Consider the following 25,739-nt stretch of genomic DNA (forward strand, 5'->3'; position numbering starts at 1 on the left):
ACATTTATTCTCTTCACAGCGGCCACACAGTAGCTGCAGTGTGTAACATCGACGGGATGCACTGCAACAACTCGCCAAGGATTCTTCAACAGCACCTTCCATACCCGAGACCTCCGAGAATCACAAGGGCAGCAAGCTCATGGGAACACAATGCTCTGCATCCTCCTACACATACAGCTCTCTGGGGCAGAAATTGGTCTTGGGCATTGGAAAAGAAGAAATTCCAACTGAAATCTAATTCCGCTAACTGCACTGAAAATGAATATCAAATGTTGCATCGCACACACTGTAGACACTATACATCCCGTTTCAGGCTGTTGCCATACACTGATTTCTTGTCCAAAATATGTACTTAATATATTATATTTCCATCTCAAAGACATGTGGAATAATGCGCCCATAGTTAAAAACAGAGGCATCATCTGGTGCATTAATAAAAGTGAGCAGTTCTCGGAAAAAATAGGCAGATTCAGGATCAAATATAGAATCCCTCTCGGGCAGATCACTCGGTCCATAGCATCTGCACCTCCCTATGAAAGATCACCCTCCCCCATCCCCCGCCCTTGCACCATGACCTGCGCAATTCTGAATGGCCAATAAACTTAACCGACGCATCTTTGGACTATGGGAGGAAACCGGAGCACCCGGAGGAAAGCCACTCAGACACAGGGAGAAAGTGCAATCTCGGCACGATAGTCAAGAATTGAACCCTGGAGCTATGAGGCAGCAGTGATAACCTCTGTGCCACCGTGCCGCCGGCACCATAAACAGAGACTGGGTCTAGTGCAATCTAAACTGAGTTCTGGTCTAGCGGAGTGTCGACTGATACAAATTCAGACACAAACAATGCAGCAATAAGAAGGATATTGTACAATACAAGAATAACAGGCAGGGCCTAGTGTTATATAAACAGGGACATGGGCAGGTGCAGCATTAACTAAAGCAGGATTAACTTTATTAGAATCTAACTATCTAGTAGAGTAATAACTGAGACAGAACCACATGTGATGCAAACAGAATGTTGTTCCAGTTTACGATGCACAGATAAACGTTCTGATGCAGTAACGATTGTGACGCATTTCTTACCAGATTAACCCAGACATGGGTCAGTGCGTCATAATTAATGATTTGTAATATAAACAGGGTGTGGGCTGGTATATTAACAACTGATATTCAGCCGAGTGCAGGAAAACTGAGAGAGAGTCTGTTGCAATGTGATAGAGACACGGCCGAGTGTACTTTAAACCGAGGCGGGGGCTAGGTGAATGTAAGCTGAGAGATATGTTTAAAATGATTTAATAGGATCTTGGCGTCACCAGTAACGTCAACATTTGATGCCAATTCCTAATTGCCCTTGAGAATGTGGTGTTGAGCCCTCTTATTGAACCATTGCATCCCATCCTGAGCAAGTGCACTCACCGTGCTGATAGGAAGGGATTCCAGGATTTTGACCAGTGACAGTGAAGGAACAGAAACATAGTTCCCATCAAGATGGTGTGTGACTTGGCGGGGAACTTGCAAGGCCTGCTGTTGCAATGCATCGGTCGGGCCTGGTCCTTTTAGATGGCTGAGTTTGTGGGTTTGGAAGGTGCTATAGAAGGAGGCAGTTGCTGCAATAGATTCTTGAATATCGTTCACGCTGCTAGAATTGTACACCCGTGATTCAGGGAGTTAATGTTTAAGCTGGTCGATGGGGTGTTGTCGAGACGGCTGCTTTGTCCTGGATGGCGTCGCGATTCTCTCGTGTTGCTTGAGGGGCACATGTGAGGCAAATGGAGAACATTCAGTTAAACTCCCGACTTCTGCCTTACGATGATGGATCTGGTTTAGGAAGTCAGGAGGTTAAAACTCACCGCAGAATTTCCAGCCACTGAGCTGCTCTTGTAGCCATATTATTTAAAAGAGTCTTCCAATTCAGTTATTAATCAATGATAATCCAGAGGATGCTGATAGTGGGGGATTCAATCACGGTAGTGTCATTTAAAATCCAGGGGAGATGGTTAGAATCTCCCTTTTTGGGATGGCCATTGCCTGACACTTGTCAGCCCAAGCCTGAATGTTGTCCAAGTCTTGCTGTATATGAAGATAGACTGCTTCAGTATTAGAGGAGTCGAATATGGTGCAGAACATTTAGTAATCATCAGCGAACATCCCACTTCTGACCTTATGATGAATTGAGAAGCTAGGGCCGGGGGCATTATGCTATGGAGACTATATGTGACAGGGTGATCCTTGACACTTCTCATGAAGTTGCTGATGATCGAATGCGGACTGACAGGGAAATAATTAGCAGGGTTGGATTTTTCATGCCTTTTGTGGACGGGTCATGTTTGGCAATGTTACACATTGTTGGGTACATGCCAGTGCTGTACCTGTACTGGAGGAACTTGTCTGGGGTGCAGCCAGTTCTGGAGCACAAACCTTCAACATTGTTGAATGTTGCCAGGGTTAATGCATTTGCAGCACCGTCTGCCATTTCTTGATATCGTGTGGAGTGAATCAAATTTCCTGAAGACTGACACCCATGATGATGCAGACCACCGGAGGAGGCCGAGATGGATCATCCTATCGGCACCTCTGGCAGAAACTTTCAGTCTTGTTTTTTGCTCTGACGTGCTGGAATCCCCCATCATTGAAGAGGGGGATTTTATTGAGGCTCCTATGCCGGCTTTTTGTTTATTTATTCATTAATATTCAGGACTGGATGTGGCAAAACTGCAGAGATAGATCCTGTATATTGAAAATAGGATCACATTGATTGTGTGATATAAACATTGACAAGTACTGGTGCAGTATTAATTTAAACAGACTGTTGTGTATTATAAACAAAGACAGAGTCTAGTCTGACAAAAATACAGATGAAGTCCAATTTAAAATTAGCAGAGACAGCAGTAATTATTGAGGCAATGTCTGCTTCATGTAATGCAAGGCATCGCGATTTAAATTCCATCTGCTGGCCAAAAGTTGCACTTGCAGTTACTGTGAAAATGTCGCTGTCAGGTATAATCTATGATGTTGATGTCTCCATTTCCACAAATGTAATATCGCATCGCCTTCTGCGGGAGGTGCCAACATCTAAAGTGTAACTATTTGCAGGTGTCGCTGGCTGATTCTCCTACATTGAGATCAGCACCAGAGCAAAGCGGCTCAATTCCTGGTCATGCATTTTTGTTCATTTTTGTTAAATAGAGAAATGTTTACCTGGGCGCTGGATGGAGTCTATGGGAAATGTAACATTCATCTGACAAACATAGTGTTGGGGAGAGTTTATTGATTCATTATACCACCTGGAAAATGGTTGGGGCCATTGTCTCCGAAGGTTCCCAGGAAGTTAACATGGGATTTTAATTTTAAAGGTGAAATGTGGGTGTGCGTGTAAGACAGAGAGAATGCGTGTGTGAGAGACTGTGTCTGTGTGTGTGTGTTTGTGTGAAACACATGTTGCGCAAAACTACATTTCACAAAGGCCACGGCATCCTTCTATTTCCAATAGATACACAGCAAATATTTCCACAAATGTTGCACCTGAAGCTCCCAATTGTCTTCTGGGTTGTCATTTTCTCGGTTTGTGTCTATTTCAAAGCTGCTAAATCCACTGGTCCTGGTGGTTCACACCAGCCCGCCGGAGGTGTCGCCATTATTTTCAGTTTGCAGCTGGTGACACCCAAGTGTGATGATCAATGTTTAGGTTCAGGGACATTATGTCACACTTGGAAGAATCCTTGAAGCGGAATATCGGGCTTCCCACTGGATGCGTGGCTCCGGCTACTTCGCAAAGTGGAAATTCCTTGGTCGTGTGACCATGTCACATTTAGGGACCATACTGGAAATGTGCAAACCATCTATTTTTAATTGTCTCAAAGAGACTTGGAAGCTCTGTCTTTGAGAGAACTGCCGCATTTCTGATTTTGTCCCGCCAGTAAATATCCATAATGCATTGCGGACAACAAAGATGAAATTGGCTGAGCTATTTTTCTTGACAGCTGTAAGTCTTTGTTTCACATCCATACAACAAGGTTCTGAGAGCTCGGGCCTTATAAACCATCAGCTTGTTCCAAAGGGTCAGCTTGATATTATTCCACGGACATTCAATGAGTAAAACAAAGGTCGGATCTGCTTTCCCCATGTCAGCATCACATTCTACTTCAAAGCAGCCTCTCAGCGCGGAAACTCGGCAGCAGAAATTATCGCCTGCTCTTATTTTGTGTGACCATTGGCGAAAGTGCAACACCTTGTCCCACGACCACGGTTTTCCTCATACTACTCATTGGTAAGGAAGAACAAGTTACAGGCACCGGAGACATAGTTTCTGTAGATGATGTTTTGTTTGGATGATTCCGCGTAGAGGAATTCTCTGTGGAGGATGTATTGTGATTATGTCTCCGTTTTGATGACTGGAAGGTTGTAGAGGTTGCAGCCTGGCCTAGTGTGCAAGTGAACTTCATCCATATCTTCAGGGAAGGCGAAGATCAGCAGGATGCTGTCCAATAAAGTTGGGTGTGGGACACGGTCCTCTTTCATTCAATTATTCACTTAGAATCTGTCAGAAGTGGAATCATCAATCTGTACAGTGTTTTGCCAGGGAAAGAGTGAATGAAACAGTGGAGCTTTAGCAGACAGCTAAATGTCTCCAAATCGTATAGTCCCTGCTCCGCTGACGGTGCCGAACGTTTATTGAGATTGATGAAAGTAAGATGAAGAGGCGTGGCAGAGGGAGCAGATCATGTCCAGAGTAAATCTTGCGACATGAATACCGCACCTTGCTTCCAGCTACATTCGGCCTGCAAGCAGATGAAGTGTTTAAAGTGTGAAACTAGCAAAGGCCTTCCCAGTGCTGCTATGAGTGAGATATGTCAATAGTTGCTGCAGCTTCCTCTGTCCACTTTGCTTTCACATATTGGTTATGATTTTACATCATGGATCTCCTGTGGGATGGTTTATATTTTCCAGCAGAGAAGGAGAAGGCCATAAATGTTCAGAAACATAGTAATTATATTCACAGTTTTTCATTTATTTATGAACATAAATAATTAGATTCACCAACTCCCATCGTTTCACAAAGATTACAACAGTTTTAAATTAAGTTATACGGTGTGGGCGTCGCAGGCTCGCCATGATTTATTGTCCATCGCTAATTACCCTTCACAAAGGGCGGTGAACTGCGTGTTTGAACCTCTGCCGTCACTCTGGTGCAGGCACACCGACGATGCTGTTAGGGAGGGAGTTCTAGTCATTTGAACCAGCGACAGCGAAGATTCGGCGATATATTTCCAAGTCCGGATAGTCAGTGATTTGGAGCGGAATTTCCAGGTGGTGATGGTAGAAATGAAAATGTCTGTACCTAATGTGACGTTAATGCACCTTTCAATCCCGATTTGTTATTACACTGTTTTGGAAAGTAATTCAAAGTCTGCAGCTGTCCACTGAGTTTCGCAGTATTTCTGTTTTCACATTAATATGTTTTTAGTCTGGTGTCTTCATTAATTTGGGGGAGGACATCTTGAGTGACTTATTGTACATGAAATGACCACATGTTCCAAATATTACCGTCCCTCCTCAACGTAATCATGTTCCAGCTTTCTGTCATTGAGATGAAGATTCATCATCAGCAGAGAATAACACCAGCACCACAGGAGTATCTCCAGTTTCCTCCTAGTAACGCCCAGCTGGTCTGTTCCCAATAGTCTGGGGATGGAATTCACACAGAAAATCTTCAGCCACCGATTGTATCAATCTGACGCAATTTATAAAGGACCAGCTTTAATTTGTGAAGTCATCAAGCACAAAACTGAGAATGTAGAACAGCATCTTTCAGGACCATCTATCCATCCATCCATCAACCCCATTCACTGATTCCTCAATCAACATATTTAGGCATCCAACCAACATCCATCCCTACATCAAAGCCGTAATCCTTTTATCTTTTGGTTGGGCGGTGGGGGAGTATTAATGCCATTGAACCAATAATGCAAAGGCTCAGGCTAATTCTGTGGGAACTCGCGAACAAATCCTACCATGGCCGGTGGGGGAATTTGAGTTCAATTAATAAATCTGGAATATAGACTAACTGTGTCCATGGAATCCCCTCTGCTTCATCAATGAAGGAAATGTGACATCCCTCCCTGGTCTCACCTACATGTGGCTCCAGTCAGACAGCAACATGTCTGACTCTTCAGTTCCTTCTGAGCTGCCCCAGCAAACCACTCAGTTCAACAGCAATTAGGGACAGGGAACACATGGTGGTCTGGCCAGTGAGTCCCACATTCCATGGAAGCATGTAGGAAAAAAGACAGAATATACATGTTGATCTGTTACAAATGGGCCCCTGTCTGATAGTCTAATTGTATTTCTATCCATCATCACAATGTTATGAGATGTGGGAGAGATCTCCAGCCGGCTGTTGTTGCTAAGAGGGACAAGAAAAGCTGGATAACTCTCCTTTCCTGAGATGGGAACAGTTCAGATAGGTTCGCAATTTAAAACGTAAAATGATGTCCAGTACTGTTGCTGGGTAGATTTGTTTATAAATAGTCCTCATTGACAATGTTAAGAGTTTGAAGTTGGCTTGCAGCCAAACGGTCAGTACTGAGGAAACAGATCTCTGAAGAAAAATCCAGATGCTTCCTGTAAACAACTTTGAACATTCGAGCCTGCCTGCTGCAGGCGGCTGGATTGCTGCCAAATACTGTTTGGGGCAGATTAGCCTGAATATGAATGGATAAAATGGGATTTATTCATTTAAACAATAAATGTTTCAGTCGCACATGAAGTCAACGTTTTAAATGGTGTTCCATCTAAATAAATATATTCAGTGAATGCTGTGATCACGCTGAGGTTAGACGCGATTGGAACATTGTAAACTGACCAGATGCTATTTAATTTATATTAGTTCTGAGTAAAGGTCACTGTAGTCATTGAAGTCCGTTTGTTAAGAACCTAATGAAGTGAGAGTGAGTGGTGTTGATGGACCCAATCCACAAGCCCAATAAGACGAGGTACTGAAATAAAATCATAAAACTGCCTTGAACCCGCCTGAATTCCTGGAATATTCTCCGAGTTGTTGACTTCATTTAAACGGAGGCGTCTCTTATACCTGATTAACACCGTGTTCTGTACAGTTTAATTTGTGCTGATTTCCATTATTATTTAACTGTTCCTCTCATTTCTGCCAATGAGTGGAGAAATGACCAGTTCATGACCTGCTTCAGTGGAAGATAAAACATTTATTCTTGTGATATTGTGTAATATTCCGCAAAATCCTGATATCCTGTGTTCCCAACATAGCGAATGTTAGACAGCCGGTGGTCAGTGAAATTAGCGGCATTGATTTGGATGCTGAAGGATGACTTTGCTGATCGCCCTGTCCGTTCTGATTCATTCTGTCAAATGTTAATGTCAATTTTATGTTTGCAAGCGGGTTTCTTTTACCGCTAATGTTCACAGGACTGTCTGAGGCTCAGGGGCAGTTCCAGAAATGTAAGGAGAGACATTGTGTAATGTTAGCAGTCTGTCTTGTCTGCAGACCCGCAATGCTCAGTGATAGCCATCCGCACTGCAAATGGAATCACCTTGTTCATTCCCGCATTCCGACATAAATCGTCAACAATTCCTCTGATAAATGATACATGTTTACAAATGGAATAGGGACCCGGAGTGTTGCAAATCAGAGTGACACACAACCTATTCCCTGACAAAATAATTAGTCTTTTTAAGATCATCTCAATATATTGGAGTAGAAATAAAGGGACTGAATTTGCAATGGAATCGTTATTTTCTTAACAGATGAGCAAACGTAATTTCGCAATGGGGACATTATAAAGAATCGATTCAGAGAAACAAATATCCCGCTACAGATAAATGTCTATTTAATAATAACCCATAGTAAATCTCCGGGTCCATTCTGTAGGGGGGGGGGGGGGGGGGGGACGTGGATCCAGTCGCCGCCTCCACCAGGGAATCAACAGGCGGCGCCTGGAAACCCGCCCCTTCTGCCGGGTATTTAAATGCCGCTCACTGGGACCCGAATCCAACAGTCCGGGAGCTGGTTTGTTCACTGAGTTCCTGACACAACCATTTCCCCCAAATGACCAGAAGGATGAGGTGGGCCATTTCTCTCAGTTTGTTGCTGACCTTCTTATCCCGTGAGTAGTTTTTATTGTCTAAGTCTCTCACTGTTACTGTCTCAGTGTTAGTCTCTCTCTGGAATGTTCCAGAGTCACCCATCATTTCACCAGCATTAATCCGAGGGCTTTTTGATATATTTTTATAGGTGTCCAGTCGGAGGTTGTGTTGACTCAGCCAGAGGCAGAGAGCGGGCGTCCCGGAGGCTCCTTGAGGCTGACCTGCAAAACCAGCGGCTTCTATCTTGGCAGTGGCTACATGCACTGGGTCCGCCAGGTCCCCGGTCAGGGGCTGGAGTGGCTGGTTTACTACTATAGTTCATCCAGCAACAGCTACGCTCCAGCAATTAAAGATCGATTTACTGCGTCCAAAGACACTTCGAACAACATCTTCTCTTTGGCCATGACGAACCTGAAGACCGAAGACACCGCCATCTATTACTGTGCAGGAACCCACAGCGAGAGGAACCAGGGCTGGACCCGCACAAGAACAGCTCGAGAGGGAATTCAGCAACTTGCACCTTAATCTGAAGGTCAGTACTTGATCCAAATGTAATTATTTATGGCAGTGATCAGAGTCAAAACACAAGCTGCTTCTTACATAACTGACACAGGGAAAATTAAACAGTAAAACCGAACAAACCAATCGATCTGCAAGTATTAGTTTTTGTCTGTTGATGTTTACTGTTAACAGTTTCAGTAAATCCAGGCCTGGATATACTCATCGTTGTATTATTTCTGATACTTGGCTAAAGTATTTGTACATTGCGTTTTATGAACTGCTGTCTAAATTGTAAATTAGATCAGAAGTAATCGTCTATTTGAAGTGAATATTGAGCGGCAGGGCTGAACAGGGAGTGAGTGCAGTTTTTGTGCGGGTGTCTGTCACTGTGACTACAGCAGTGGGGTCACGGTGCTGTGCACAGCGACATCCTCATACAAAAACCTCAGTGAAAGAGTTTGTCCAAATTGGTGATCATTGCCACAGCAGGATTGTCAACGTAAATGAGGCTTAAATAAAACACAATATTAGTTTGTGAAAAGGTAGAACAATCTTCCACTTTATCTCCGTGGAACGACACGCTAAATGTGCCCAGAGGGTTTAAAAGTGTTCCGATCCTCTTTATAAATGTATTGACCAGGACAAGCTGAAATAACTCAGATTCGCTCTTGGAAGAGACAGAGTTAGTTTTTTGAACGCGCAGTGAAATTAAATCTCTGTATTTTACAGTTAACAGTCTGCCGCAGTATTTGACACGCTGTGTCTCACTGTGATAACTGGGGCACAGCAGTTACTGTCAATACAAAAAGCCCCTCAGCACTAATTAACTGAGGCTGGCTCATTGATCGCTTTTACAATCCAACTTTATTTACAGTGAAGTATTATTCATGTCCAGCACTGACAAAATGACAATAATTAATATGGAAATCTGTGACAATTATTCACTCGTTAGTTGGTGATTTCAAGAACATGATCACGTGTTACTCTGAAATATAAAACATTAGGGGTCGTTTCTGAACAGCAAGCGATCTCCACAAGTACCATTCTAGTTTAATGAAAATGTACCGCGATTTTACCTTGTCTCTGGTTTGTGAATATTTAAAATAATGGTGGATTTCTGTCTATTTTGTGCAGGTCCGGTTATTGTACGGAGCTGCTCAGGGAATGTGACACTGTGACATCATGGGCGACTGGGGACAAGGCACCATGGTGACGGTGACTGCAGGTAAGAACCATTCAATTATTTATGAACTGTTTTACTTGAGTCTATGTTTTATTTATTTTTCTATTTTAACTATGCATTCGTTCACTGAATTGCGGGTTTGCTGGATTCTGTATTGAGATTTTGTTGTCATGTTTTATGTGATTCTGCTGGAAAAGGAATTATTCTGCCTCTTGACAAAAGGTTCTGCTGAGGGATTCAGTCCCTGGTTGTTATGATTTGATGTTTATTTGCTGAGGATACTGTGGCCGGGTTACTTTAAATACCTAACGCCTGTTAAACAGTTTGGTATTTCTGCAATGTTTAATCTCGGTGACACCTGGTGGCTGCAGATTTTACCGCCTCCTGCACAAGTGTTAGAAATCTACCCAATATTCACAAAATATGCTGAAGTATCTGTGTCAATTTATTGAACACTTCCCGCTTATTGACAATGCTGATGATATTCTTCCATATTTCTGTTTGTTTTAATTGTTCATTCACTTGCTGAAAGGCGGATTTGGTGGGTTCTAGATATAAATTTTCTTGAAATGCTGTTTGATTCTGTTGAAAGTGTTTGAAGAATTGAGCTGGTTCTCCATGAGACGAGTTTCAGCCCCTCGGTGATGTGATTTGGTGTTTTTCTGCTGAGGAGATTGTGTCTGGGTGATTTTGAATGAGTAAAGTTTGTGAAACGGTTCTGGCGTGTCTATACTCTTTAAACTCGGTGATATTGAGCGTTTCCATGTTTTGTAATTGAATGAAAATAAGACACGTGTTTGAAACTGCTTGGCACACGATTGTGGGTGGACAACGGTCAGGATTTTAGAGTTTTTTAAAAGTGATGATTGCAGATTAAACTAAGCCACAGTTTTAAATGCTCTTTCCGAACATAATTTGTTCCTGCAATCACAGCCTGGCTTTTCTTCAATGTTCCATCTTGGTGGGATTGATGGATGCAGCTTTTATCTCTCCTGTCAACTGTTGAAATGCGTTTGAAATATGGTCCAACTTGAATAAAATATGGTAAAGTTTCACAAATATTTTGGACATACCCCACCTGCTCACAGTGATATTACTGTTGTTCTGTATTTCTATTTAGTTTGATAATTCATACATTTGGTGCCGAACTGATTTGCTGGATTCGATATTCAGATGTTTTTGAAATGTTACGTTTGATTCTGTTGAATGTAGAATTGAGCTGCTTCTCAATGAAACGGGTTCAGTCCTCACGATGAGTTTTGGTGTTTTGCTGCTGAGGAGATGGTGTGTCTGGGTGACTTTGAATAAGTACAATTTGTGAAGCGGTTTTCTGTTTCTACGTTGTTTCTGCATTGTTCAAACTGGGTGACATTGAGCAGTTACACGTTTTCTGGTTAAATGTAAAAAGGTTTGCGCGTTTGAATCTCCTTGAAACACAATTGTGGGGAGTAAACGTGGCCGGTTTCGAAAATAAAGAAAGGAATTAAAGATTTGATTGACATTTTTAAATTTTACCTAATGATTACTGATTAAACTAAACCATGGCGTCATTAAGAACGCAATTCGTTACTGCAGTCTGAAACTATTTAATTAAAACGTTTTCAAATTCGTGAGTAAAATTAATATAACTTAAACAATTATAATGCGGTATTATCACCATATTATCCAAATATGTTTCCATATTAATATCATTAATCATCAATCTCCTTCCACAATTCTGCTGTGCTTTGCACACCATCAGCATGACCGGAAAAGTTTGTAGGCTGGGAATATTTTGTGATTATTTATGAAAGTGTTTTAATAATAACATACTGATTCTACAGCACTGTTCAATTACACAAGATATATTTGAATTAATTTTTATTTCTCTGATTACGTTTGCAGTTACTTAAATAGGAGTTTTATATCGCAGTTTGGCAATTTATGTATCCGGTTATAGTATTATTTATGTGCAGCAGCAAGAATATTAATTATCTCTTCAACGTCATTTGTAGTTGTCTCTAACCTAATCATAAAGAGTTTTCTCAGAGGTGGAAGTCGCTGACAGTGCAGGAATTGTTCTTATGATTTTATCTGAATTGTAGGAATGTCCAGACTGCACAGTGCTGGAGCTTGACAAGTAAAAGCTTGAAATTCAAAGAGATTAATTTAATTACAAAAAGAGAATAGTAGCTTTGCAAAAAATAATAACATCCTGTCTCGCAGAGCTGTGCTGTACACAATATAACATTATTGAAATAAAACAAATTATACAATCGAAGAATAGATTATATCTGAGCCTCAAGCTTATTTCTTCTTAACTCGTAAATTGAACAAAAACATTTCTCCATCATTTTCTAGATATTACACATGTCTGAATTATTCCATCCGATAATTTGAAGTTTAATATTTAATTAAATCCAAATATTTATCAAATTTCAGGCAGGAGCAGGTTTTGAATTGCAGAGAACCATGTTTTATTATTTATATTATAGAGTACAAATCAGCTGACAGGTCAACTAATTGACAATTGGCAATAACTTGCAATGCGACTTTAGTACTAACTAATTCAACATAAATTAACTGCTACAATTGAGTAGCATACTGGCGTGTTATATCAAAGCTATTGGAGAATGTTTAATTGCCCTGAAAATAATTTAGAAAACAATACATTTATTTGCTCCGGTTGATGAGGTGGCCCGCCTCCATTGTTTTGTTGATTGTATTTAATTAAGACATTGGATCAAATCGGGTAATCAGTTTCCAATGTGAATGTTTCCTGGTTTGTTTATTTCTTATCAAACACTGGATCCCTGTCACAGACATTAAACTCCCCTCAATCTGTTCTATTTAATGTGTTCATTCTCAGTGAAAATACATTCTGCCCAGTTCAGACAGGAGAAATAGCTGAAAGGCGAAGGGAGTTTGAAATTTATATCAGTTTAATTTCACAGTGGTTATTAATTTCATTTGTCGTAAGTTGACCATTTATCAATTAGAATCAAGCAGTTTGAATGATTCGATCCCCTGTGTTTCAGAGTGAAATTTGACACACTAGGTACACTCTCATCCGCACACTGTTTCTCCCTCACACACTCCCTCTCTCCCAGAAACCCGGACTATTCCTCAAACACACAGACACTCTCTCTCACAGACACTCTCACATACACGATAGCTCTTCAAAAACACACAGTCTCTCTCACACACATACTTGGTCACACACGCATTGCCTCACACACTCATTCTCTTACATACTCTCTGTCTCCAACTTTCTCTCTCTCCAACTCTCCCTCACACACCAACAGACTGTCACTCGCTCTCTCACAGACACAGGCACATTATCCCTCTCTCTCTTTCAGACAATCTCCCTCTCTCACACTCTCACACACACTCTCTCTTACACATTTTACCAATCTCACTCACATACACAATCATTCACAGACACACACTCTCGCACACATGCACTCTCGCACACATTATCTCTTGCACACACGCTCGTTCACAAACATGCCCTGTCACACACATCTCTCCAACACAAAAACGCTCTCTCACATACAGGCTCTCTCACACATCCGTTCTCTCACACATACACTCTCTCACACATACACTCTCTCACACATACACTCTCTCTGACATGCATGGTCTCTTGCAGGCATGCTCTCTCACACACATGCTCTCACACACACGCTCTCTCGCACACACACAGCCTCTCGCTCACACATGCTCTCTTGTACTCCTGCTCTCTCACACATATATCCTCTCTTGCATACATGCTCTCTCATACACATGCGCTCTGATACTCACACTCTCTCGCACATTCACTCACTTGCTCACTCACACTCATGCTCGTTTACACACATGCTCTCTCACACACATGCTTTCTCACACACTTGCTCTGTTGCACACATGCTCTCACACCCATGTACTCTCCCACACATGCTTTCTCACGCACACTCTCTCAATCACATATCTCTCACATTCACGCTCTCTTGCACACACGCTCCCTGACACACATGCCCTCTCACTCACATGTTCTCTCATACACTTGCTCTCTCACATACACACTCTCTCATACACTCACTCTCGACACTCATGCTCTCACACACACACACTCTGACACACACGCTCACACCCACACACTCTCTCTCATTCTCTCTTGCACACACACACTCTGACACACCTCATGGTCTCTCTCGTACTCATGATTTCTCGCACACATGCTCTCTCACACATGCTGTCTCGCAGTGATGCTCTCTCACACACATGTTCTTTTGCACACATGCTGTCTCATGCACACGTTCTCTCACACACATGCTCTCTCACACATATGCTCTCTTGCACACATGCTCTCTCACACATATGGTCTGTTACACACTCACACACACGTGTTCTCACACACATGATCTCTCGCACACATGCTCTCACATACATGCTGTCTCACTCACATGCTTTGGTGCATACATGCTCTCTCACACACATGCTCTCTTGTGAAAGCACTCTTTCACTCACATGCTGTCTCACACACAATTTTCCACATGCAGTCTCTCTCCTGTGCACACTATTTTGCTCCCTCACACACACAGATATCCTGTCGCTCGCAGAAATACACACAATCGCGCTCTCACACACAGATATTCTCTCACACACAGATACTCTCGCACACAGATACTCTCTCGCACACACACACTCACACGTGTACTCTCTCTCTCCCACTCTCTTGATCCATCTCTCGCAGAAACAATCACATGCATGCATGCAGACACATGCATACACACAGTCACGGGCTCTCACATACCCAAATTCTCCCTCACACACACACACACACACTCTGACACGCACACACTTTCAGATACACAGGTGAGAGCGACTGAACTAACATCAATAATAATAATCATTATTATTGTCACAAGTAGGCCTACATTAACACTGCAATGAAGTTACTGTGAAAAGCCCCCAGTCACCACACTCTGGCGCCTGTTCGGGTACACAGAGGGAGAATTCGGAATATCCAAACCACCTAACAGGTCGATTTTCGGGACTTGTGGGAGGAAACCGGATCACTCGGAGAAAACCCACCCAGACTCCGGGGAGAACGTGCAGACTCCGCACAGGCAATGACCCAAGTGGGAATCGAACCCGGGTCCCTGGTGCTGTGAAGCAACAGGGTTAACCACTGTGCTGCCGTGCCGCCAAATCAAGGCAGCATTGAAACGTGAGACCTCAAGCAGCCCAACCAAAGAATGAATGGATGGGAATCAGGGGAAGAATCTCCGCTGGTTGGAGTCACAACCAGCACCAAGGTGGATGGATTCCATTGCTGGAGGCCAATCAGCTCAGTTCAAGGACATCACTGCGAGACTTCTTCAGGGCAGTGTCCGAGGTCCAACCGTCTTCAGCTTGTTCATCAATGACCTTCTTTCCATCATCAGGTCTGAACAGGGGTTGATGGCAGATGATTGCACCATGCTCAGCACAATTTGCAACTGTGCAGTCACTAAATAAACATGTAAATAAAGCAACATGGAGGCTCTATCCGGTTCTGGCTGACAAGTGGTAAGTAACAGTCAAGTCACCCAATTGAAGGCAATGCTCACCTCCAGTAAGAACGGATCTAACCACCGCCCCTTAACATTCACTGGCATTACCATCAGTGAATCCTCACTAACAACCTCCTGGTGCTTAACATGGGCCAGAAAGTGATCTGGGCGAGTCATAGAAATTTTGAGGCCAGAAGAACAGATCAAAGGTGAAAAACCCATCTTCTGACTCCCCAAAGCCTGTCGACTGTCTAAAGATCCGCTGCAGAAGCTCATCGTGTCTCCGTAGGCAGCATTTTCCAAACCGATGACAGCGGCCATTTGGACAAGGACAATAGACACATGGGAACATCACCAACTGGAAGGTCCCCTCCTCACCATTCACCATCATGACTCTGTAATATATCTCCGTTCCTGCACTGCCGCTGGTTCAACATCATGTATCGGACTCGGGGAAACACCACATGGACTGCAACGGTTAAAGAAGGAAGCTCAGCAACTTCTCAACGTCAATGAGGGATGGAAGATAAATGCAGGCCGAGCCTACATCACAAGAATTAATAAACACAACACACTCTCTCTGACACAATATTACAAGACTTTTACGGGCACAAAAATCCCATTTGCAAAATGAAAATCCGTTAAGTCGCAGGAATGCTCATTGTCCCAGTTCTAAATTGTTTTCTCACTCAACTTTTTTCAGCACCACGCACTCACCCACTCTAACTCATCAACCCTAAATCACACATCCCCACTCACTCATCCTCTTTCAGCAAAGTGCATTCACCCACTCTAACACATCAACCCTCACTCACACACGCTCACTCACCCTTTCACACACACACCCTCATTCACACACCCTCACTCACACACCCTCACTCACTCACACCCTCACTCACACACCCTCTCACACACAACCTTACTCACACGCCCTCACTTACACCCTCACTCACACACCCTCACTCACACACCCTCACTCACACACCCTCACAAACCCTCACTCACACACCCTCAATCATACACCCTCACACACACACCCTCACACACACACACCCTCACTCACACACCCTCACACACACACCCTCACTCACACACCCTCACTCACACACCCTCACTCACACACCCTCAATCATACACCCTCACACACACACACCCTCACTCACACACCCTCACTCACACACCCTCACTCACACACCCTCAATCACACACACTCACTCGCACACCCTCTCACACACCCCCTCTCACACACAGCGTCACTCACTCTCATACACTCACTCACACACCCTCACGCACACACCCTCACTCACACACCCTCACTCACACACCCTCACTCATACACCCGCAGTCACACACACCCTCATACACCCTCACTAACCCACCCTCTCACACACACATTCACACACACACCGTCTCACACCCTCACTCACACACACTCTCACACACCCTCACTCACATACCCTCTCACACAACCTCACTCACACACCCTCTCACACACAGACTCACACAACCTCACTCGCACGCCCTCACTTACACCCTCATTCACACGCCCTCACTCACACACCCTCACTCACACACCCTCACTCACACACCCTCACTCACACACCCTCACTCACACAACCTCACTCACACAACCTCACTCACACAACCTCACTCACACACACACCCTCACACAACCTCACACACACACCCTCACTCACAAACCCTCGCTCACACACCCTCACTCACACACCCTCATACACCCACACTCACATACCCTCACTCACACACCCTCACTCGCACACCCTCTCTCACACACCCTCTCTCACACACACCGTCACTCACACACCCTCACTCTCATACCCTCACTCACACACCCTCTCACACACCCTCACTTACACATCCTCTCACACACCCTCACTCACACACCCTCACTCACACACCCTCACTCACACACCCTCTCACACACACAAACTCACACACCCTCTTACACACCCTCTCACACACACACACTCACAGCTCCCACTCTCCCACCCAGACACACCCTCACTCACCCACCCACATTCATTCGCCCTCACTCATACACCCTCACTCACACACCCTCACTCACACACCCTCATACACCCACACTCACACACCCTCATTCACACGCCCTCACTCACACACCCTCGCGCACACACCTTCACTCACACACCTTCACTCACACACCCTCACTCAAACAACCTCACTCAAACAACCTCACTCAAACAACCTCACTCACACACCCTCACACACACACCCTCACACACACCCTCATTCACACACCACCTCATTCACACACCCTCACTCACATACCCTCACTCACATACCTTCACTCACCCACCCTCACTCACACACCCTCAAACACACGCCCTCACTCACACACCCTCACTCACACAACCTCACTCTCACACCCTCACAAACACACCCTCACTCACACCCTCACTCACACACCCTCACTCTCATACCCTCACTCACACACCCTCACTCACACACCCTCACTCACACACCCTCACTCACACACCCTCTCACACACCCTCTCACACACACACTCTCATAGATCTCACTCACTCAACCACCCACATTCATTCACCCTCACTCAAAGTCTCACTCACACACCCTCACTCACACACCCTCACTCACACACCATCACTCTCATGCCCTCACTCACACAACCCTCACTCACACAACCTCACTCACACGCCCTCACTTACACCCTCATTCACACACCATCACTCACACGCCCTCACTCACACACCCTTGCATATACACCCTCACTCAAACCCTCACTCACACACAGTCACACACCCTCACAAACACACCCTCACTCACACCCTCACTCACACACTCTCAATCACACACCCTCACTCACACCCTCACTCACACACCCTCACTCTCACACCCTCACTCACACACTCTCAATCACACACCCTCACTCACACACCCTCACTCACACAACCTGACTCTCACACCCTCACTCACACACCCTCAATCATACACCCTCACTCACACACCCTCACACACACACCCTCACACACACACCCTCACTCTCACAACCTCACTCATACACCCTCATTCACACACCGTCACTAACACACCCTCACTCACACACCCTCACTCACACACCCTCACTCACACACCCTCACTCACACACCCTCACTCACACACCCTCACACACACACCCTCACACACACACCCTCACACACACCCTCACTCATACACCTGCAGTCACACACGTCCTCATACACCCTCACTAACCCGCACTTTCACACACACATTCACACACACCGTCTCACTCCCCACTCACACACACTCGCTCACATACCCTCTCACACAACCTCACTCACACACCCTCTCACACACGCTCTCACACACAGACTCACACAACCTCTCTCACACGCCCTCACTCACACCCTCACTCATACACCCTCTCACACACACCCTCATACACCCTCACTCACACACCCTCACTCACACACCCTCACTCACACACCCTCATTCACCCTCACTCACATACCCTCCCTCACACACACACCCTCACTCACACACCCTCACTCACACCCTCACTCACACACCTTCATACACCCTCACTCACACACCCTCACTCACACACCCTCACTCACACACTCTCAATCACACACCCTCACTCACACCCTCACTCACACACCCTCACTCTCACACCCTCACTCACACACTCTCAATCACACACCCTCACTCACACACCCTCACTCACACAACCTGACTCTCACACCCTCACTCACACACCCTCAATCATACACCCTCACTCACACACCCTCACACACACACCCTCACACACACACCCTCACTCTCACAACCTCACTCATACACCCTCATTCACACACCGTCACTAACACACCCTCACTCACACACCCTCACTCACACACCCTCACTCACACACCCTCACTCACACACCCTCACTCACACACCCTCACACACACACCCTCACACACACACCCTCACACACACCCTCACTCATACACCTGCAGTCACACACGTCCTCATACACCCTCACTAACCCGCACTTTCACACACACATTCACACACACCGTCTCACTCCCCACTCACACACACTCGCTCACATACCCTCTCACACAACCTCACTCACACACCCTCTCACACACGCTCTCACACACAGACTCACACAACCTCTCTCACACGCCCTCACTCACACCCTCACTCATACACCCTCTCACACACACCCTCATACACCCTCACTCACACACCCTCACTCACACACCCTCACTCACACACCCTCATTCACCCTCACTCACATACCCTCCCTCACACACACACCCTCACTCACACACCCTCACTCACACCCTCACTCACACACCTTCATACACCCTCACTCACACACCCTCACTCACACACCCTCACTCACACGCCCTCACTCACACACCCTCACTCACACGCCCTCACTCACCCACCCTCACTCACACACCCTCACTCACACACCCTCACTCACACACACTCACTCACACACCCTCACTCACACACCCTCGCGCGCACACCCTCACTCACACACCTTCACTCACACACCTTCACTCACACACCCTCACTCAAACAACCTCACTCAAACAACCTCACTCAAACAACCTCACTCACACACCCTCACACACACACCCTCACACACACACCCTCATTCACACACCACCTCATTCACACTCCCTCACTCACATACCCTCACTCACATACCTTCACTCACCCACCCTCAAACACACGCCCTCACTCACACACCCTCACTCACAAAACCTCACTCACACACCCTCATTCACACACATTCACTCACACACCGTCACTCACACACCCTCACTCTCATACCCTCACTCACACACCCTCACTCACACACCCTGACTCACACACCCTCACTCACACACCCTCACTCACACACCCTCTCACACACCCTCTCACACACACACTCTCATAGATCTCACTCACTCAACCACCCACATTCATTCACCCTCACTCAAAGTCTCACTCACACACCCTCACTCACACACCCTCACTCACACACCCTCACTCACACACCATCACTCTCATGCCCTCACTCACACAACCCTCACTCACACAACCTCACTCACACGCCCTCACTTACACCCTCATTCACACACTCTCAATCACACACCCTCACTCACACCCTCACTCACACACCCTCACTCTCACACCCTCACTCACACACTCTCAATCACACACCCTCACTCACACACCCTCACTCACACAACCTGACTCTCACACCCTCACTCACACACCCTCAATCATACACCCTCACTCACACACCCTCACACACACACCCTCACACACACACCCTCACTCTCACAACCTCACTCATACACCCTCATTCACACACCGTCACTAACACACCCTCACTCACACACCCTCACTCACACACCCTCACTCACACACCCTCACTCACACACCCTCACTCACACACCCTCACACACACACCCTCACACACACACCCTCACACACACCCTCACTCATACACCTGCAGTCACACACGTCCTCATACACCCTCACTAACCCGCACTTTCACACACACATTCACACACACCGTCTCACTCCCCACTCACACACACTCGCTCACATACCCTCTCACACAACCTCACTCACACACCCTCTCACACACGCTCTCACACACAGACTCACACAACCTCTCTCACACGCCCTCACTCACACCCTCACTCATACACCCTCTCACACACACCCTCATACACCCTCACTCACACACCCTCACTCTCACACCCTCACTCACACACTCTCAATCACACACCCTCACTCACACACCCTCACTCACACAACCTGACTCTCACACCCTCACTCACACACCCTCAATCATACACCCTCACTCACACACCCTCACACACACACCCTCACACACACACCCTCACTCTCACAACCTCACTCATACACCCTCATTCACACACCGTCACTAACACACCCTCACTCACACACCCTCACTCACACACCCTCACTCACACACCCTCACTCACACACCCTCACTCACACACCCTCACACACACACCCTCACACACACACCCTCACACACACCCTCACTCATACACCTGCAGTCACACACGTCCTCATACACCCTCACTAACCCGCACTTTCACACACACATTCACACACACCGTCTCACTCCCCACTCACACACACTCGCTCACATACCCTCTCACACAACCTCACTCACACACCCTCTCACACACGCTCTCACACACAGACTCACACAACCTCTCTCACACGCCCTCACTCACACCCTCACTCATACACCCTCTCACACACACCCTCATACACCCTCACTCACACACCCTCACTCACACACCCTCACTCACACACCCTCATTCACCCTCACTCACATACCCTCCCTCACACACACACCCTCACTCACACACCCTCACTCACACCCTCACTCACACACCTTCATACACCCTCACTCACACACCCTCACTCACACACCCTCACTCACACACTCTCAATCACACACCCTCACTCACACCCTCACTCACACACCCTCACTCTCACACCCTCACTCACACACTCTCAATCACACACCCTCACTCACACACCCTCACTCACACAACCTGACTCTCACACCCTCACTCACACACCCTCAATCATACACCCTCACTCACACACCCTCACACACACACCCTCACACACACACCCTCACTCTCACAACCTCACTCATACACCCTCATTCACACACCGTCACTAACACACCCTCACTCACACACCCTCACTCACACACCCTCACTCACACACCCTCACTCACACACCCTCACTCACACACCCTCACACACACACCCTCACACACACACCCTCACACACACCCTCACTCATACACCTGCAGTCACACACGTCCTCATACACCCTCACTAACCCGCACTTTCACACACACATTCACACACACCGTCTCACTCCCCACTCACACACACTCGCTCACATACCCTCTCACACAACCTCACTCACACACCCTCTCACACACGCTCTCACACACAGACTCACACAACCTCTCTCACACGCCCTCACTCACACCCTCACTCATACACCCTCTCACACACACCCTCATACACCCTCACTCACACACCCTCACTCACACACCCTCACTCACACACCCTCATTCACCCTCACTCACATACCCTCCCTCACACACACACCCTCACTCACACACCCTCACTCACACCCTCACTCACACACCTTCATACACCCTCACTCACACACCCTCACTCACACACCCTCACTCACACGCCCTCACTCACACACCCTCACTCACACGCCCTCACTCACCCACCCTCACTCACACACCCTCACTCACACACCCTCACTCACACACACTCACTCACACACCCTCACTCACACACCCTCGCGCGCACACCCTCACTCACACACCTTCACTCACACACCTTCACTCACACACCCTCACTCAAACAACCTCACTCAAACAACCTCACTCAAACAACCTCACTCACACACCCTCACACACACACCCTCACACACACACCCTCATTCACACACCACCTCATTCACACTCCCTCACTCACATACCCTCACTCACATACCTTCACTCACCCACCCTCAAACACACGCCCTCACTCACACACCCTCACTCACAAAACCTCACTCACACACCCTCATTCACACACATTCACTCACACACCGTCACTCACACACCCTCACTCTCATACCCTCACTCACACACCCTCACTCACACACCCTGACTCACACACCCTCACTCACACACCCTCACTCACACACCCTCTCACACACCCTCTCACACACACACTCTCATAGATCTCACTCACTCAACCACCCACATTCATTCACCCTCACTCAAAGTCTCACTCACACACCCTCACTCACACACCCTCACTCACACACCCTCACTCACACACCATCACTCTCATGCCCTCACTCACACAACCCTCACTCACACAACCTCACTCACACGCCCTCACTTACACCCTCATTCACACACCATCACTCACACGCCCTCACTCACACACCCTTGCATATACACCCTCACTCAAACCCTCACTCACACACACTCACACACCCTCACAAACACACCCTCACTCACAACCTCACTCACACACTCTCAATCACACACCCTCGCACACACACCCTCACTCACACACCCTCACTCACACACCCTCAATCATACACCCTCACTCACACACCCTCACACACACACCCTCACACACATACCCTCACTCTCACAACCTCACTCATACACCCTCATTCACACACCGTCACTAACACACCCTCACTCACACACCCTCACTCACACACCCTCACTCACACACCCTCACACACCCTCACTCACACACCCTCATTCACACACCCTCACTCACACACCCTCACACACACACCCTCACTCACACACCGTCACTCACACACCCTCACTAACACACCCTCACTCACACACCCTCACTCACACACCCTCACACACACCCTCACTCATACACCTGCAGTCATACACGTCCTCATACACCCTTACTAACCCACACTTTCACACACACATTCACACACACCGTCTCACTCCCTCACTCTCACACCCTCACTCATACACCCTCTCACACACACCCTCATACACCCTCACTCACACACCCTCACTCACACACCCTCACTCACACACCCTCATTCACCCTCACACACACACCCTCACTCACACACCCTCACTCACACCCTCACTCACACACCTTCATACACCCTCACTCACACACCCTCACTCACACACCCTCACTCACACGCCCTCACTCACACACCCTCACTCACACACCCTCACTCACACGCCCTCACTCACCCACCCTCACTCACACACCCTCACTCACACACCCTCACTCACACACCCTCACTCACACACCTTCACTCACACACCTTCACTCACACACCCTCACTCACTCACCCTCGCGCGCACACCCTCACTCACACACCTTCACTCACACACCTTCACTCACACACCCTCACTCAAACAACCTCACTCAAACAACCTCACTCAAACAACCTCACTCACACACCCTCACACACACACCCTCACACACACACCCTCATTCACACACCACCTCATTCACACACCCTCACTCACATTCCCTCACTCACATACCTTCACTCACCCACCCTCAAACACACGCCCTCACTCACACACCCTCACTCACACAACCTCACTCACACACCCTCATTCACACACATTCACTCGCAACCGTCACTCACACACCCTCACTCTCATACCCTCACTCACACACCCTCACTCACACACCCTCACTCACACACCCTCACTCACACACCCTCTCACACACCCTCTCACACACACACTCTCATAGATCTCACTCACTCAACCACCCACATTCATTCACCCTCACTCAAAGTCTGACTCACACACCCTCACTCACACACCCTCATTCACACACCATCACTCTCATGCCCTCACTCACACAACCCTCACTCACACAACCTCACTCACACGCCCTCATTTACACCCTCATTCACACACCATCACTCACACGCCCTCACTCACACACCCTTGCATATACACCCTCACTCAAACCCTCACTCACACACACTCACACACCCTCACAAACACACCCTCACTCACACCCTCACTCACACACTCTCAATCACACACCCTCGCACACACACCCTCACTCACACACCCTCACTCACACACCCTCAATCATACACCCTCACTCACACACCCTCACACACACACCCTCACACACATACCCTCACTCTCACAACCTCACTCATACACCCTCATTCACACACCGTCACTAACACACCCTCACTCACACACCCTCACTCACACACCCTCACTCACACACCCTCACACACCCTCACTCACACACCCTCATTCACACACCCTCACACACACACCCTCACACACACACCCTCACACACACCCTCACTCATACACCTGCAGTCACACACGTCCTCATACACCCTCACTAACCCACACTTTCACACACACATTCACACACACCGTCTCACTCCCTCACTCACACACCCTCGCTCACATACCCTCTCACACAACCTCACTCACACAACCTCTCTCACACGGCCTCACTCACACCCTCACTCATACACCCTCTCACACACACCCTCATACACCCTCACTCACACACCCTCACTCACACGCCCTCACTCACACACCCTCATTCACCCTCACTCACATACCCTCCCTCACACACACACCCTCACTCACACACCCTCACTCACACACCCTCACTCACACACCTTCATACACCTTCACTCACACACCCTCACTCACACACCCTCACTCACACACCTTCATACACCCTCACTCACACACCCTCACTCACACACCCTCACTCACACGCCCTCACTCACACACCCTCACTCACACACCCTCACTTACACACCCTCACTCACACACACTCACTCACACACCC

General features: G+C 47.0%; 1 long non-coding RNA gene across 1 annotated transcript; it reads left to right on the forward strand.

Annotated features, from left to right (window-relative positions):
• The first annotated feature begins 8,028 nt into the window (after nucleotides 1-8,028).
• Nucleotides 8,029-9,771, forward strand: LOC140419444 (uncharacterized). The gene is made up of 3 exons (XR_011945794.1): nucleotides 8,029-8,141; nucleotides 8,270-8,653; nucleotides 9,757-9,771. It is a non-coding gene; the product is annotated as an uncharacterized lncRNA (long non-coding RNA).
• Nucleotides 9,772-25,739: the final 15,968 nt, after the last annotated feature.

This window comes from Scyliorhinus torazame, chromosome 5 (genome assembly GCF_047496885.1).
Source record: "Scyliorhinus torazame isolate Kashiwa2021f chromosome 5, sScyTor2.1, whole genome shotgun sequence".
NCBI classification, from domain to species: Eukaryota; Metazoa; Chordata; class Chondrichthyes; order Carcharhiniformes; family Scyliorhinidae; genus Scyliorhinus; species Scyliorhinus torazame.